Genomic DNA, 5,829 nt, shown 5'->3' with positions numbered 1-5,829 from the left:
CTGGCCCCAGCCCTCACTAGGTGTCTCCACTCGCCCCAGCTTTGCTGGTTCTCCCTCCATCGCTGCTGCCGGGAGGAGCGCAGGGAGGAGCTTTGTGACCCCCCCGCCTCTCCCGGCTCATTCCTGGATCCCTCCAGGCTCTGCCGGACACCAAAGACCCTGCCCGGGCTGGGGAGCACGAACCAAACCCCCACCTCCGAGGCACCCATGGGGGTCGGAGGCTCCACGTGTTTTCCCCAAATGCTTTCCTTTTTTTTCTTTTACTTTTTTTTTTTCTTCTTTTATTTTTTTCTTTTCCAGTCTTCTCATTTTAAGTTATTATTCTAACCAAGTTTCCAGCTGCTGCGGGCAGGTGTTGCTGGAGGGAGGTTGGTGTTGCTCATTGCTGCTTGACTTGTAGGAAGGAGCAGGGAGGGATGTTGGGGTGCCCCCCCCCCCCACCCAGGCCTGCTGGTGACCCTCGTGGGGGGCATCTCCCCCCCTCCATCCAGGCTTTTGGGTTTTTGGGTCACATCTCCCACCAAGGGGTGATTGTGACTCTCTATGGCAATGCCAGCACCTGGTTGTCACCCTTTGTGCTGCTGCATTGTGTCTGGGACATCCTGGTGGCCCTGGGGAGGAACCACCTGGGCTTGGGCTGGGAATGATGTGGCCTCACAGACGTGCTCCACTACTGGTGTGTTTCATCCTTTCCGTGGAACAGGAGGTTTTGCAACCTCATGCAGGAGGGCACAGCTGGTGCTGCAGGGGCTCCCATGGGTGCAGGAGCTGCTGTGCTGGTGGGTGCTGCAGCCCCAGCTCCCCCCTCTGCTGGGGATGCTTCACTGGAGGGTCCTTCCCCACATCCACAGGACTGTGCTTGGGATCAGTTTGGGATCACTGTTTGAGTAATGTTTTCTCTTCCTGGGCCCTTTCCCCTCCCCTTTCTCATGCTCTTCATTTTTAGCAGCTCTACAAACCCCCTGTTGTTTCTCTACATTTGAGCAAAATCCCAGTGGTCCAGGCAGGAAGAACACCCAGTGAGCCCTCCTGCACCCACAACAATTCCAGCTCAGGGGGGGATTTTTTTTTATTATTTTTTTTTTAAAAAAAGCTTTTCCAGAGGTACGAACATCCCCAAAATGCCTCCCAGAGCTGGGACAACCCACCTGCCTCCAGAGCTCCTTGGGCCCAGCCAAAATCCCTGCACACCATCCTTCCATCACCCCCAGCCTCCCTGAGGACAACCTGGCACCTTTCCCTCCACATTCCTATAGGTCATTAGCCACCATCCTGGTTCTGAGGAACATGAAGCTTTTCCAGAGGTACGAACATCCCCAAAATGCCTCCCAGAGCTGGGACAACCCACCTGCCTCCAGAGCTCCTTGGGCCCAGCCAAAATCCCTGCACACCATCCTTCCATCACCCCCAGCCTCCCTGAGGACAACCTGGCACCTTTCCCTCCACATTCCTATAGGTCATTAGCCACCATCCTGGTTCTGAGGAACATTATATATATATATATACTATATATATATAATATAAAAATATAAAGGAGGTTCTTTTCTTTAAACACATGCACAGGTTTGGAAAATCCTGTGGCTCCAGGTGATGCATCTTCCCTGACCATTGCCGAAATGGGAATCATGGTGGGTGAATTTCATGGGAAACGTGGCCAGTTTGATACTCAGGGGTAAACTTAATTCATTCTCTTACCCCCTGCCCAGCCCAGCTGCCTCTGCAGAGCCCTCTCTGAACCCAGGTACTGTGTTCCTTCCTGGCCTCACCTGCACTCCCCCCCCCCCTCACTCCTCTGGTTTATTTTTTGCTGGTTTGAATTTTAACAAAATTCTGTGCATCTTACCTCAATCACAGGCCAGAGGCAGGGAGGGAGGAGGAGGAAGGATAAAGGACCAAACATGATGTATGACAGAATTGTATGTCTGTATATATTGAGATATATATATCCTGGGTTTAAACCTACCAACAGGAATTGTTCTTTTTGGGTTGTTGGGGTTTTTTTCTAGGTTTTGTTTTATTCCCATTTCTTCCCACCCTCAAGTAATTCTCTGAGGGGAAGGGATGAGCACCTCTCTGTAAGTAAAGGCATTTCTCTGGTATCTCTCACTGAAGGAATGACTCAGTTTTCCACATTTTTTCTTTATTTTGCCTTTTTTTTTTTTTTTCACCCCAAATAGCTTGAATGGGTAGAGCTGGGGGGGAAGGGGGTCAGAAACCAGTGCTTGAAGGGAAGGGTGCTGGTAGCACTGGGATGCTGCTGAGGAGGTGAAGGGAAAGCAGCAGCTAAACCTGCATTAAACCAAAGGGTTTCTTTGCTTTGTTTACACACCTGGCCAGCCTCACCGCCCAAGAGGATCTCCCTGGATCTAGGTTTTTGTCCTGGAAGAGTTGGGGAAGGTAGGGACAGGCCAGAGCCAGAGGCTTGGGGACCCTCTGCTCCCAAGGCTGCTTGTGATGGCCCCGGGGGGGATGGGGGGGACACAGATGCCCAGGCTGGGAACATCCCCATCCCCTGGGAAGTGCCCACAACCTTCTCCTGATCCCTCCCACACACTTTTTTTTTTCCCAATCCTCTTTGGCACTGGGTGGGAAGGGGATGCTGGGGAGGTGGGATGAGGTTTGAGGGGGGGCTGGAGGGTGGAGGGGAGGGAGGACGTGTACAAAGTGACCCTTTTCCTCCCGCCTCGGCTGCCGCGTCCCTCGTGCTGTATAAAGGAAATAGCCTTGCTGTGTATTTGTACTCTGAACTTCCGTGTGTCTGCGTTGGCAGACGGTAAACCCTTGTACAGTAGGTCTAGCTGCATGTAATCTGTATGGACAATGGCATTATAAAATGCAATAAAATAAATTACCTATCGTTGCTGCTGTGCTGGCTGCCTCTGTTCTGGCTGGTGGCTGCTGGGGAGCTGGGACACGAGCCTGTGTTTCAAGTACAATCCCCTCCAAGCCCCAGGGGGACAGAGGCACAGAGAGGGGACCTGGCAGCACCCACCCAGTGCCTACGACCTCTCCAGGTGCTGACACTCCATCCTGGAAACCTGGAAAGTGCTGGAATTTTCCCTGGAAGTGCTGATGGCAGGACAGGGCCCTGCCAGCCCTCTGCAGAGCCTGGCTCCTGCAGCTGGGATGGAGCAACAGCCCAGTTCTCCCTGGGGCAACAACGACCAGGGAGGCAGCTTCCCAGTGGCTCAGCACCCACAACCAGGGGACTGGAGGATTATTCAGAAGACCTTGGTGCTCATCGAGACTCCAAAAGCAGACCCAGGTTTGCAGCCTCAATATCTGCCCCTTAAAAACAAAGGAAAGTGCAGTTTTGTCACTCCCCTCAGGGTATCGACTTCCCAGGGCATCAGGGCTTCACCATCAGGAACTTTTGGCTATTGCATTATTTTATTGTGGTTTTTTTTCTTTAATATCCTTGCTCTGAGTCCCAGCCAGAGCTGCAGCAGCACAGGGGACAGGGATGAGGACAGGGCAGGGCAGAGAGCAGATTCCAGCCACCCCTGCGGCCCCTGGCCTCCCTGCAGCCCCCCAGTTGGCAGCCCAGCTTGCTGGCTGCCTCCCAGCTGTGTCTAGACCCTGCCAATATTAATAGTCTGTTACATCCCCTTTCCCTTTGCTGCTCCATCTCAGCCAAACTTGCTTAATCTTTTTTCCAGTGGCCCTTTTCCAAAGCTCCTGGAACCAGAGCCAGCTCGCCGGTGGCTTCCTGAGGTGCCCAGAATGTGCCTCCACCAGCCCCTCACCCAGGGGGTGGGCCCAGAGGGGGGCTGAGCCAGCACCCATGGGTGCACAAGAGGCAGAGAGGCCAATGTCCCCATTCTCCAGCAGCTCCCCCAGGGAGGGCACAGGGGTTCGGTCACTGGGGGGAGCACGTGGCTTTGATGGATTTAACACTTGGAGAAAGAGCTTTTAACTTTCAAACTAGAATATACTTTTCTTGTTTCTTTTCTCTTTTTTTTTGTTGTTGTTGTTTTCTTTTTTCCTCTTGATAAGGGACATGAAAGCTGCCTTGGTTTGATTGCTAAACCAGTACGTGGGTGGGGGAAAGGGACTGGGACCACCCCTCTGCTCCTGGGTGCAGAGCAGCTCCACCCATATCCAGAAGGATCCCATATCCAGAAGGATCCCATATCCAGAAGGATCCCATATCCAGAAGGATCCCATATCCAGAAGGATCCCATATCCAGAAGGATCCCATATCCAGAAGGATCCCATATCCAGAAGGATCCCATATCCAGAAGGATCCCACCACTTCCACCCCTCCACAGCCCTGGTGAGCTCCATGCTTTGCCCCAAATCCAGCAGAGTTTCACATATCCCTGGGGTTTGTTGCCGGGAGCAGAGCCCCCAGCTGGGGGCATGAAGCCGCCAAGGTTTTTAAAAAGAACAAAAGAAGGAGGGAGTGTTTGTGGTTGGTTTGGTTTGCTGGGGTTTTTTTTTTCCAAAATGAGCGTTAAGGAATTGCAACAACCAGGGCCAGGAAGGGTTGTGGCCAAAGCTTTCTTGCTCTGAGGTCTGTTCTCCTCACTGAGCTGCTGATGTCTTGGGGGAGGTCAGTGGTCCATGGGTCTGAATCCCCCCTACCCCGGGACCAGGGCACACACAGAGCCCTCTGCTCTGCAGTGATCACCCCTCCCAGTGGGTTTTCTCCCTGCTTTTATCTCCCTTCTGCACCTGTTTTGCTTCTCCCGTTTCTCGGTGGGGCTGGAGACTCCTGCAGCACCTGGGGGTCCTGCCTGGGGGCTGCTGGAGGGGTTCCTGGAAAAACAGCCCTCCCAATACACTTTGTGCAGCTGATTTCCTTTTCTCTTGCCACTCACACAGGGATGTTATTCCCTGTGGAGAGACCATGATTGATTTAATACCAGCATCACATTGTGTCTGGAGCAAGGCACAAGCTGTGGCCAAGGGCTGAGCCCCCTGCACTGTCTCCAAAAGCAGTGGGAAGAATAATTGTGACTTCACTGGCCAGGAGGGAAAAGACCAGGAGTGGGCAGAGTGGGTGCTGGCTGGGTGTAAGCGCCCACTTCTGCCACCTCAGCCTCTCTGAAAGCCTCTGTACAGAAACCTGGACCATCAGGGCTGCAGGTTCCCCCACTACAGGATGGGGAGGGAAGACAAAGGGGACCTTGTTGGTGCCTGCAGCAAGATCTGACTGCCTGCAATGGCCCGGGGTGGCTGGGAACCCCGGCCATGATGGGGAACCCCTGCCAGGGAAGCCAAAGCAGGCGATCACCCCCACCCCGAAACCAAATCTGCTCTTCTGAACCTGCCCAGAAACCCACTGAGCATCAGCCCCGGGAACATTGTCCCTGGGCAGGGATGGTGCTGCTGCCACCTCCCCAGCCCTGGATGCACCCGTACCCTCCTCAGCAGTGCCCTTCTTTGTGCCTCAGTTTCCTTCCCCACAAAAATGCTGCTCCATCTCCTGTGCAGCTGGGACATGGCATCAGGGGGGACCCCCAAGCTGAGGTCCCCAGCAGCCCCCCAAGAGCAGCAGCAGTGGGTGGCAGTGCTGGGGCCACTCAGACATGCTCACCAGACCCTTGCTTGCCTCTGCTCCCCAGAATAACAGCCTGCACACAGCCCCCCAGGGACAAAGCATGGCTTGGAGGGGAGGGGGGAAGTCTTTAATTTTTCCATCTTCAAAAGATGAATGTTCATGGGGCCCCCTATTTTTTTTTTTTTCAAAGTCCATTTCCTTTTTTTTTTTTTTTTATTATTTACAGAAATAGCTCGTGACTCATCAAAATCTTTTAGCAGAAAATCTCAAACAGTGGGGTCATTCACTGCAAACCCAGTTGCCTCTCCTCCCCCCCCGCCCCC

The sequence above is a fragment of the Chaetura pelagica genome, unplaced genomic scaffold (genome assembly GCF_000747805.2).
Source record: "Chaetura pelagica isolate M959 unplaced genomic scaffold, ChaPel_1.0 scaffold757, whole genome shotgun sequence".
Classification (NCBI taxonomy): Eukaryota; Metazoa; Chordata; class Aves; order Apodiformes; family Apodidae; genus Chaetura; species Chaetura pelagica.
Note: the sequence above shows the minus strand (reverse complement) of the source record.